The sequence below is a fragment of the Pseudophryne corroboree genome, chromosome 4 (genome assembly GCF_028390025.1).
Source record: "Pseudophryne corroboree isolate aPseCor3 chromosome 4, aPseCor3.hap2, whole genome shotgun sequence".
Taxonomy (NCBI): domain Eukaryota; kingdom Metazoa; phylum Chordata; class Amphibia; order Anura; family Myobatrachidae; genus Pseudophryne; species Pseudophryne corroboree.
The window spans coordinates 654,291,698-654,302,345 of record NC_086447.1 but is presented as its reverse complement, the minus strand read 5'-3'; the positions used below and the strand labels follow the sequence as shown (position 1 = coordinate 654,302,345).

General features: G+C 48.2%; 1 long non-coding RNA gene across 1 annotated transcript; it reads right to left on the bottom strand.

Annotated features, from left to right (window-relative positions):
• Positions 1-1,834: 1,834 nt before the first annotated feature.
• On the bottom strand, positions 1,835-8,160 carry LOC134911666 (uncharacterized). Its single transcript, XR_010176751.1, has 3 exons — positions 7,876-8,160; positions 4,609-4,706; positions 1,835-2,415 (listed from the first exon to the last, which is right to left on the bottom strand). It is a non-coding gene; the product is annotated as an uncharacterized LOC134911666 (long non-coding RNA).
• Positions 8,161-10,648: the final 2,488 nt, after the last annotated feature.

Here is a 10,648-nt window from a genome sequence, read left to right as displayed (position 1 = left end):
CAGAAAGTTCATTTAACAATGCCACCTAAAATATTGTTCTGTCACCTGTATAGTAATGTAAACATTTGGTTTAAAAAAATAATTAAAACTTATGCTGACTCTAAAGCCGGGTACACACTGTGCGATATGCCATCCAATCGGGCGGATCGGACTGACATATCGCCTACATCACTCAGTGTGTATGCTCAATATGTGTGGTCGCATGCGACGTCGTCAGGTGTGATGTGATGATAGCGTTGGGTAGTATGCTAATGAAGGATGGAACATGATCGTTCTGTCCTTCATTAAAGTCTCCCCAGTGTGTACAGGCAATCCTGGCTGACGGGGATTCATTCCAATGTCAGAATGAGTCTCCCTCTCTCCAGTGTGTACCCAGCTTAAATTCAATATCCTCTTTTAGAAATAGACTATTATTATGTTTTGAATTGATACCAAGTTAGTAATAATAAAATGAATGCTTTGTAAATTTTGAAATAGTTATTTCACCTGTGTTTGCAAAAACAAATCTGCAAATATCTGAAAATGAAGGACATTAGACAGCTGTTACACTGAGGGCCTGATTTGCAGGTAAAACACTGCTGCCAGTGGGCTACTGCAACTTCATCCACCGAATCACCTCTGAGTGGCCAAATTATTATGACCACCAGAAAATGTTATGCCAAGCAATTTTTCCATAAATAATGCTGACGTATGATGTCTGAATGTGTATTTGTACGGAAAGGCAAAGGTATGCAGAGACTTATAAAGTGAATCACTTATACTATGTAATATATAGGGTAAACAACTCTATCTGATGGACTTTAAATGTGGAATGATTGTTGGTGCTCACAGCAGAGGTGTGATCATTAGCAAAAGGCTGCACTGGTGAATTAATTGTCACACAGTGGTAGATGTTATAGTGTACACAGAGTGGACCAGCAGAAAAAAAATGGGTCTGAGTACAGTGGGGAACCGAAGATATCTGACTTCAAAGCAGTGGTCCCCATCCAAGCCTGTTAATTGCTCTTCCCAGCCAGATATCTTGGGTTCTGTCCGACTTAGTTTTTCTGAGGGTATACCCCAAAAGCTGGGACTTTCCCCTTACAGTGTTTCTAATGAACTCTGATCCCAAAGCCCCCAGTACCTACTGAAAGGTGAGACTCTGTAGTGTTTTTTATCCCATTGAAAGCTAAGAACTCTGGGGCAGATGTATGAAGGCTGGAGAAGTGATAATGCAGTGTTAAGTGGACGGTGATAATGCACCAGCCAATCAGCTCCAATATATAATTTACATATTGAAGCTGATTGGCTGGTGCATTATCACTTCCACTTATCACTGCTTTATCACTTCTCCAGGCTTAATACTTCTGCCCCTCTATTTCCAGGAACTGGAGAGATCTACAGTCAAGCAAACTGCTGCCCCATCGGAAAATTATGAATATTAAGCCCACTCAACTATCCACCCCTGCCCTGTATATTAAACACCCATTACTACCCTGGAAGTCATGTGCTGGGGCTCCTTCACTCAGCCCAATGTCCCCTTCTACAGTTTAGTGTTCTCCCTCCTGCCATATCTCCCACCATGCGTGCAGTAAAGGAGTAATTAGCAGAAATTACTGCTCCAGGTCCTACATGCTGAGCGGAAGATAGAACACCGCTACCACTGATAGCACCATCCACCCCACCGCTGGAGGATGGGTAGGGGCCCCAGTGCATTGCTTTGCCCAGGGGCCTACACTGCTGTTAAAATTACCCTGGGCAACAGTGCATCAAAGTATGAATAATCTGAAACAGGAATCAATTAAGAACAGTACGCCACATATAACATTGTTGCTGCTTGTTGCCAACAGGGTGAAACGCCTCCAGTATGCACAGAAACACAGGCATTGGACAGTAAATCTTTTTAAATAGGTAATATGGTCTCATGAATCATGTTTTCAATTACAATGCAGATGTCAAAGATATGGAGACAACAGCACAAAAGCATGGGTCCTTGTTGCATCATCGTGACTGTAACTGCTGGTAGAAGCAAAGTTATAAAGGTGCAGTACATCACATTGGTCTAATATTCCCCACAAAACATACAGATAGTAGAATCCATGCCATATTAAGGGAAAAAGATGGTCCAACAAAGAACTAAACCGGTGGGCATACTCATTTGGCCAGTCAGTGTATAACCCATATAATAAGTGTATAATCACTATTTCCGGTAAGTTAAGTATGTTAATGAGCTATTGTATTTATTATAAGTAAAGTTAGTTGCCCTTCTGATTGGTTTCTTTTCAAATACTTTCTTTTCTGTGAACAGGAACTCAAACTGTACAATGTTTCTCTTCCAAAAATGTTCACTTTGCAGTAATTTGGCAGACAGCACAAAGGCTCCCTTTGTTTATAAAACCATGTCTTAGCTTCAGAAATATCCATCACGCTCACTCTCTGAAACAGAAAACTTATGCAGTGAACATGGCAAATGAAGGAAGTACACAGTATTTGTAGATGGGCTCTATACATAATATAAAATCATGCAAGTGATATATAAATCACATATTGCAGACACATTTATACTGCTTTATACTTCTTGTGTAGAGGTTTGGGCAAATTTCAATTTTTTCCCAATTTTGCCACTTGACACATTTAAAAAAATGTTGGAGTGTGGTAGCAGGTTTTTGACAGAATGCACTCATATGAATGGTAGGAAATCACATGATCACAAATATAATATGGGAATACATGAAAATGAAATGTAAAAGCCATGGTTCGCGCTGCCAGCGCCGCTGCCTGTAATACAGTTAGACATGCACAGCGGAAGCAATAGTGGATGGCAGCAGACATGTATCAGTGAGTGGCTGTGTGTGTAAGCAGTCAGTGGCTGTGCTGTGTGTGTACGTGTCTGTGTGTACATGTATCAGTGAGTGGCTGTGTGTGTAAGCAGTCAGTGGCTGTGCTGTGTATGTACGTGTCTGTGTGTACACGTATCAGTGATTGGCTGTGTATGTAAGCAGTCAGTGGCTGTGCTGTGTGTGTACATGTGTCTGTGTGTACGGGAGGTGGTCAAGATCCCGCCAGACGGAATCCCAGCGGTCGAGATACCGACGCCGGAATCCCGACCGGCACAATCCCGACATATTCTCCCTCCGTGGGTGTCCACGACACCCATAGAGGGAGAATATAATAGTGTGCCGAGTGTAGCGAGGCACCGTGCCTGCAGCGTGGCAAGCGAAGCGAGCCCGCAAGGGGCTGCGTTCCGCTCGCCACCCCTGTCGGGATTGTGTGGTCGGGATTCCGGCGTCGGTATTTCGACCGCCGGGATCCCGTCCAGCGGGATTTAGTACTGATCCCGTGTGTACATGTATCATTGAGTGGCTGTGTGTGTAAGCAGTCAGTGGCTGTGCTGTGTTTGTACGTGTCTGTGTGTACATGTATCAGTGAGTGGCTGTGTGTGTAAGCAGTCAGTGGCTGTGCTGTGTGTGCACATGTGTCTGTGTGTACATGTATCATTGAGTGGCTGTGTGTGTAAGCAGTCAGTAGCTGTGCTGTGTGTGTACATGTATCAGTGAGAGGCTGTGTGTGTAAGCAGTCAGTGGCTGTGCTGTGTATGTACGTGTCTGTGTGTACATGTATCAGTGAGTGGCTGTGTGTGTAAGCAGTCAGTGGCTGTGCTGTGTATGTACGTGTCTGTGTGGCTGTGAGTAGCAGGCTGTGTGTACATGTATCCAGAGGCGTCACTATGGTTGATGTCACCCGGTATGGTAACTCATGGTGTCACCCCCATGGACCTCCTTCCATATCACACACACACAGAACCCTTAGTAATGTTTTTGTACTAGTTTTAGAGCATTTGTGTACGATTTTGTGAGTCCAGGACTGCCGGGGAGCTTCTGGGGAGTTAAAGAAAAATCGCATGCGATGATCACATGCGATTCATCTTTCTAAAGTATGGCCACCTTCAGGTATGCACATTCATGCGGAAGTCTGTTTCATTACAAAAAAATGCATTTTCAGTCTTGCAACACTCTTGCTGCCGTAGCCTCTCGCAGCTAACAAAGAGCCTAATTCAGACCTGATCGCAACAGCAAATTTTTTCTCTAACGGGCAAAACTATGTGCAGTGCAGGTGGGGCAGATATAACATGTGCAGAGACAGTTAGATTTGAGTGGGGTGTGTTCAAACTGAAATCTAAATTGCAGTGTAAAAATAAAGCAGCCAGTATTTACCCTGCACAGAAACAATATAACCCACCCAAATCTAACTCTCTCTGCACATACCTGCAGTGCAGCATGGTTTTGCCCATTAGAGAAAGATTTTCCTTTTGCGATCAGGTCTGAATTAGGCCCAAAATCCATTGATACGCTAATAGTCACAGGTGTGTGTATATGCATGCACTCTCTAGCGCCCTGAACATTACTGCAATAACTACGGGTATCAGGAGCATTGCTAACCCCCAGTGGTGCAAGTAGAAAAAATGTCTTAGTGTTACTGTGTGCGCATGCCATAGGTGCGTGCTAAAAAAATTGGTGTGTCCATGTGCCACAAAGGGGCGTGGTCAGTGAAAATGGGGCTTGTCGACATGACACGTCCCCATTTCTCATCACTCTGGAAACATTAATTTACATTCCATATGCATCTTACCTTTATGGTGGTTTCTCTGAAGAATGGGGATCCTCTGAAGAAATGTATCCTCCCTGGTCAAACATTGTCTTCAGGAAATCATATGGTCCGTAAGATGCCTGTTTGTGTAGGAAATGGAATATAATTAAAGTCATAGTCATACAACAGAGGTTCAACCAGATTCATGCAAGCTGTGTCCCCTTGTCTACCCCACCGGTGACCAAATACAGCAGGGAAGCCCTCCTAAGTTGGAGCGCTCCCGAGGTGCTTACCACACATTCGGGCCCGTCGGCGGGCGGATCAGCGGCCCTTGCAGCCCTCGCTGCCCTTGCTGCCCTGTGTGGCAAGGATGCAGACGTTGTGGACACCGAAGTGGATGACCGAGCGGCCGCGCCCCCCCCCCCCCGCAGCCCAGGTGGCGACTGGCGGATGGATCACCGGCCCCGGAAAGAGAATGATGGAGGCCCTCATGTCGGCCCTAGTAGAAGGACCTGGACTCAGAGGAGAGGCTGTCGCGCAGGCGCCCTAGTGAGGTGGCGGCGGCGAGGGCACCGGTCTGCACTTCCCGCGATCCTGCTTTTGAATGTGCGCTCACTGGCAAACAAGTTCGACGAATTGTCCCTCCTTCTGGGCAGCGCAGGGTCAGGCATTACAGGGTCATCCGTCCTCTGCTTTACGGAGACGTGGCTGGACGACCATATTGCAGACATCCCGATGTCTCTGCCGGGCTTCAGTCTCTTCAGGGCCGATCGCTCCAAGGTTCTCTCAGGAAAAACGAAGGGTGGTGGCATCTGCTTCTACATCAACGACGGATGGTGCACCAATGTCACGATCATAGGCAAATCATGCAGCCCTCACCTGGAGATGCTGAGTATCAACTGCAACCCCTTCTATTCCCCCCCGGGAATTTGCCTCAATTGTCCTTGTGGGAGTGTACACCCCCCCCCCTCGCCTGCGCGAACGAAGCCCTGCACCACCTGGCCATATGTATATCCGACATAGAACAAAAACACCCAGACTCTCTGCTTATAGTACTGGGTGACTTCAACAGAACTAACCTGAGCAAGGAGCTACCTAAGTACAAACAACAAGTCACGTGTCCCACTAGAGAAGGGCGCACCCATGATCACTGCTACACTACCCTCAAGTCTGCCTTCCGGTCTATCCCGCGTGCTGCACTCGGCCTATCTGACCACTGCCTCGTCCACCTACTCCCTACCTATACACAGAAGCTGAGAGCAGTTAAGCCTGTCGTTAAGACTGTTAAGAAATGGACCAATGAGGCCAAGATGAAGCTCCAAGCCTGCTTTGACTGCACGGAATGGGGGGTCTTTGAAGCCTCGGCAACCGACCTAAATGACTTGACAGACACTGTCACATCCTACATCAGCTACTGTGAGGACATGTGTGTACCTACCAAGACTTACCGCATTTACAACAACAACAAGCCCTGGTTCAATGCCCAGCTCAGGCAACTTCGTCGAGCCAAAGAGGAGGCCTATAGCAGCGGTGACAGAGCACTATACAACCGTACTAGGAACTCTCTGACTAAAGGAATCAGTCTAGCAAAAAAGCGGTTCTCGGACAAGCTGACAAACGATCTCTCCACCAATGACCCCGTATCTGTATGGAAAGGGATGAAATCCATAACCAACTATAGGCAAACATCAAAGTCCACCGCCATGCACCAAGACCTTGCAGATGAACTGAACCACTTTTATTGCAGGTTCGCAAAAGAAGTCCCCTGCAACCCAAACAATCACCTCTACGATGCCCCGAACACCGACGGCCAACCCCAGGCACTGCAAGTCACCCAAGAAGAGGTGGAGGCATTGTTCAAAAGGGCCAAAACCAGGAAAGCTCCGGGTCCTGACGGAGTGTCACCATCTGCCCTAAGAGCATGTGCGGGTCAGCTCGCCCCCATATTCTCCAAGATCTTCAATAAATCGCTGGAGCTACAGAAAGTCCCTTCCTGCCTCAAAAGGTCTACTATAGTCCCGGTCCCCAAGAAACCCACTATCACGAACCTGAACGACTACAGGCCGATAGCACTGATGTCTGTGGTCATGAAAACGTTTGAGCGTCTGGTTTTGAATCACCTGAAAACTGTGACTGGCCCCCAACTGGACCCCCTGCAGTTCGCCTATCGCTCGAATCGGTGTGTCGAGGATGCAGTCAACCTGGGCCTGCACTACATTCTACAGCACCTAGACATTCCCGGTACCTACGCGAGGGTCCTGTTTGTCGATTTCAGCTCGGCCTTCAATACAATCGTCCCCAGCATCCTCCACCCCAAATTACTTCGCCTAGGGGTCCCAGAAGCTACCTGTTCCTGGATAATAGACTTCCTGACAGATAGGACACAGGTGGTGAAAGCGGGGGAATTCACCTCTCAAGCACGGTCCATTAGTACAGGGGCCCCTCAGGGCTGTGTCCTCTCACCCCTGCTCTTCTCCCTGTACACAAATGACTGTACCTCAGAGGCGCAATCAGTAAGGATCATCAAATTCGCCGATGACACCACCGTCATCGGCCTCATCAAGGATGGGGACGAATCGACCTATAGACGGGAAGTAGACCGGCTGGCCCAGTGGTGCATCCACAACAACCTTGAGCTCAACCCCCTCAAAACTGTCGAGATGATAGTGGACTTCAGGAAGAAGTCATCTAGTGCACCTCCGCTAACGATTGCTGACAGTGTGGTATCGCTAGTGGACTCCTTCAAGTTTCTAGGGACCACAATCTCCAGGGACCTTAAATGGGGGTCCAACACTGACGCCACTGTTGGGAAAGCGCAGCAGAGGTTGTTCTTCCTCAGGTAACTAAGGAAGTTCAACATCCCACAGAAGCTTCTGCTCCTCTTCTACTCCGCGATTGTGGAGTCGGTACTGTGCTCCTCGATACTCGTATGGTACAGCTCCGCCAGCGCGAGGGACAGATGCAGGCTCCAAAAGGTGGTCAGAACCGCAGAGAAGATCATCGGGGCCGACCTTCCCTCAGTCCAGGACCTGTACTTGTCCAGAGCTAAAAAGCGGGCAATGAAGATAGTAAAAGACCAGCTACACCCCGGCCACAGCATGTTTAACTTGCTTCCTTCAGGCAGGCGTTACAGGGCTGTCCCCGCCAGATCCACCAGAAGTCTCAAACGTTTCTTTCCCCAAGCGGTCCGCCTGCTGAACTCCTGAACATTGACTGACTAGACGTACATGTAACTAACTTGTGTCCCTACGGTATACCTATCTGTGTAACTTTACTTGCCCCCCCCCACATACACACACACCTGCTTACCTGTTACCTACTTGGCTGTTGTATAGCAAACCGAAGACAAATTCCTAGTATACGTAACGCAAGTATACCTGGCCAATAAAGCTGATTCTGATTCTGATTCTTCTGTACCCTGTGTCTCTCAGCTATACCATTATCTTCCCCCTTGCGTCTCCTAGCCACACCATCATCTCCCCCCTGCATTTCTCAGCCACATTGTCTTCTCCAATGATACTCTCAGCCACACCATTATCTCCCCCCAGCGTCTCTCAGCCTTCATTCCTCTACTCCTTCATTCTGTGTCTCTCAGCCTGCTTTCCCCCCTCCTTCATTTTGTATCTCTGAGCCTGCGTTCCTCCCCTCCTTCATTCTGTGTCTGAGACTGCATTCCCCCTCCTTCATTCTGTGTCTCTCAGCCTTTATTCCTCCACCCCTTCATCCTGTGTGTCTCTCAGCCTGCGTCCCCCCTTTTCATTCTGTCTCTCAGCCTGCATCCCGCCCCCCCCCCCTTCATTCTGTCTCTCTCAGCCTGAGTCCCCACCTTCATTCTGTCTCTCAGCCTGAGTGTCTCCCCCTTCATTCTGTCTCTCAGACTGCGTCGTCCCCCCTTCATTCTGTCTCTTAGCCTGCATCCCCCCCTTCATTCAGTCTCTCAGCCTGCATTCCCCCCCCCTTCATTCAGTCTCTCAGCCTGCATCCCCCCCCCTTCAATCTCTCTCAGCCTGCGTTAACCCCACTCCTTACCTCTATATCTCCCACTTTCCCTCCATTCCAGGTGCCGGTAGAGGGAAAGCAAGGCAGCGTGCAACAGGAGGAAGCAGCGGCTCTTCCTTCCTGCTACGACGCTGCGCTCCCAGCACGCAGCGTTGAAGCAAGAAGAGCCGCTGCTTTTGGCTGTGTGCCCATCAGACGGACCCAGCCGCGGTGGTGATGTGAGGGCGGGTCAGGGTGTATAGCTAGTTTTGAAAGTAGCTATACAGTCGGCGGAGGTGTGGGTGTGATTGTGCCACCGTGGACGTGTCCCAGGTCAGTAGATGGGATGGGGGTGCGGGTGTGAGTGCGCTGCTCTATTTGGTGTCACCCCATGGAAGGGTGACACCCGGGTGCGGGCCGCACCCCCCGCATGACGCCACTGAATGTATCAGTAGTGACTGTGCTGTTTTCGTACATGTTACTGTGTTGGCAATTGCAGTGGAGACACAATCCTCTATCCCGGACTCTGCATTGTGCTGGTAATGGCAATCCATTCACTATACCCTTCTCCTGCTAGAAACTTGTAACTATCCTCTCCCTCTCTCTTGCCATTCTACTTTACTTTCCTTCCCATCTCCCAGTCTCCTCCTCCTCCGCCTTTCTCTCCAGCAGGCAGGAGAGGGAGGGGGGACTAGAGACTGAAGAGCTGTACTTCACGGCTTACGCTGTCGGCGCTACTGCCTATCATACAGTTTGAGAGGCACAGTGGCAACCGCTAGCAACAATGGACTGCAGCAGAGTTGCAGAGCGGGGCGAGCACCTCCCCAGTCCGGTGTCTCCCTGCTTTGCATACTGCTGAGCGGGTAGCGCTGGCTCTGCTTGTGTACTAGCTGAGTATACCCATTAACTCTTTTGGTTACAAAAACACCTAGGCAATTAGTGTAAGGAGTAAAGCCATTTATTCTCAAAGAAACAAGACAGAAGAGAATAGAAGTTATGATAGCAAGTTCTACTGCATCACCACACTAAATGTAGCATAGAACCTCATTTAATTGGAAAAAATAAAAATTACCTCATGGCACTAACTTTTTATTTATAAAATCTCTTTGAAAAGTTCTTATTGAAGAGGACGAAATGCTTCAGTGGCAATTCAGGGGTCTATGATGTAGCAGAGAAAAGCCCTGTTTTGCAATAAACAGTGCTTTTCTCTGCTTTGTGCTATTCACGGACTTCTTACCTAACTTCTTCCGCAGCACACCCGCTCCGCAGCTGAATCGCATATTGAGTGTGATAAGATTCAAGAAAGGAACGGAAAGCTCATCTTCATGGTGTTCAGGTTTGCCATCTCAGGATGGCGCAACCTGAACTTCGGTGCAGAGGTGGTAGGGAAGCTAAATGCTTCCCTACTCTCGGTCTGGCACCCGTGCTGGCTCTGCCCCCCTGACCTCCCAGTAGCCCCTGCGGCCTGCCAGGTGACATCACGCAGCCGCCATGGTCTGCACCGCAAGTGGTCTGGACATGCCCCCTCAACACCGAGTCGACGCCCCTTTGACGCAGCTACGACAACCCCTCCCACCCCGTGAATGTCTCTGCCTGTCAATCAGGCAGAGGCATGCGCACAAATGAGATACTGTGCATGCACACACTTAACAAGGCTTCAGCATGTGAATGCTGCCGAAGGCGCTCCACCTGTACACGTCCGCACAACACTAGAAAAGGAGCATCTGCCTCCAATGGATCAAAAAATACAAAAAATGTAGACTGGGAGTTCATTCTGTAGAAAAAAACAAAACAGAAAACATGTTCAATTTAAGTCAATCAAGGATAAATGCCATGGATTTTCCACCCTGTGATTTTACAGCAACATCACGCTGGGTGAATACAACATACAAAAATAAATGCATATTTACGTATTTTTTGGCTTCCTACATTAATCTTCCATTTCACACACAAATAATATTAAATGTGGCCAATAAAAGAAAATATATATATATATATATATATATATATGGCATGAAAATGAGCTGGCACTCACAGAGACTTGTTTTTAAACATGCAAACAACACAGTTTGATGCCAACGTTTCAGGGTATTACCCCTTTTAT